Genomic DNA, 1,864 nt, shown 5'->3' with positions numbered 1-1,864 from the left:
CCCATCAACTAGTCTATACACACAAGCGAAAAGACAAGCACAATCAATGCACAAAAGCCAACAAACTAGACAACTATGAACACATGCATCGACACTGCGCCCTTGTGTCCACCGACGCACTTTTTGGAGCAATCGATGCAACGCCTTTGCATCAACCAATGCACTCCTTGCATCAACCAATGCACTCCTTGCATCGACTGATGCAACGCTTTTGCGTCGATCTATTGAATCCTTGGATCGACCGATGCAACACTTTTGCGTCGACCGATTCAATCCTTGCATCGCTGATGCAACCTCGCGTCTCCACAAAATCTCTAGCTACGTCGACCGATGCACTCCTTGCGTCGATCGATGTAGTTGTGTGAAGCATCGCCAAAAAGGATCTCTTCCAACTTCTCTCAGCTTCAACTGTTGCCACAAAGTCCATGATGCCAATTCCGCCCTCCAAAGGCCACAAGCACCATGAAAAACACTCATAAAAAGACACATAAGCAATCAAACACACAAAATCACACAAAACACACATCTAATCGCTTAGATAAGATATGACCCCGCAGAACAGAGAGAAATAGACCACACACGACCAGAGATAGCACCACAACATGCTCCTGCTCCTAACACGTTCAGGGCCTCATATCTCCAACCACAGGAACATATCTCTCAAGAACAAGCACATAACTTCTCCAGGAACTTTGTGGAAGTTTTCTCTCTTTTGCAGAAGGGAAAATGGCTAAAAAAAGTCAAGAGTTTCGACAATAGGCCTTTTCTATCGACCTCTAGGGCTTCCAAACCCTAAACATAACCAAAAAGAGTGTTTTGACTTAAGTTGTCCCGCAACGGAGTACCTTGCGTCGACTATCGCAGCTTTCTATCAATTGATGCACACCCAAAACCGAGACTCCGTTTCATGAGTGTTACATGACCTAGGAGCGACTAAGATGTACTGTTAGTCCCTCATTGATAGAAGCAATAATTGAGGGGTGTAATATATAAGGTCATCTCAAGGATTTTGGAAAATAGACTGATGATTTTCATGGCGTTAGCGATCCAAAAGTATCAAGTGGCATTCATACATGGTAGACTTCTCTGTAAAATGTTTTGTTAGTTTCAGAGGTAGTTGATGACTTCAATAAGGATGGTCTAGTGACAAGAGGATGTCTACAAGTCGACATTTCAAAGACTTCTGATAATATTGACTGGAACTTTCCCACTAATATTCTGAAGGCATATGAACTCCCCGCTATGTTCATTAATTTGTTGATCACCTGCTTCACTACTCCATCCTACTCTGTTGGATTCAATGGAGAAGAAGGGTGATAGGGAGGGTGAATCCATCTCTACTCCCATGTTCACAATTATTTTGGATATTCTATCCAAAAAATTTGATGTCGCCGCCTCCTCGCACAGGTTTCAACCTCACATGACTTGCGCAGAGTCGTTAATCACACATCTTAGCTTCACTGATGACATTCTAGGTTTTTTTGATGGAACTAAAAATTCTCTGGTTGCAATCCTTGAGGTGTTCTCTCAGTTTAAAAGACTCTCAGGTTTAGGAATCAATCTTCAAAAAACTTGCCCCTACCTTGATGGCAACAATTTGGAAGCAATATCTCACTTGACTGCACGCCACAATCTCATGCATGGTTTTTTGCCTGTGCGCTACGTAGGAGTACCACTTACTCCGCAAAAACTGGTAGAGTCAGATTACCAGCCTCTAATTGACAAGGTTAAAGAACGTATGTCCTCTTGGAGAAATAGATACTTATCATTTCCATGAAGATTGCAGCTTATCCAATCAGCCATAAACAACACTATTAACTTTTGGGCTTCAATTTTCTTGTTACCAACCAAATGTCTGGAATCC

Source organism: Camelina sativa, chromosome 16 (genome assembly GCF_000633955.1).
Source record: "Camelina sativa cultivar DH55 chromosome 16, Cs, whole genome shotgun sequence".
Classification (NCBI taxonomy): Eukaryota; Viridiplantae; Streptophyta; class Magnoliopsida; order Brassicales; family Brassicaceae; genus Camelina; species Camelina sativa.
Note: the sequence above shows the minus strand (reverse complement) of the source record.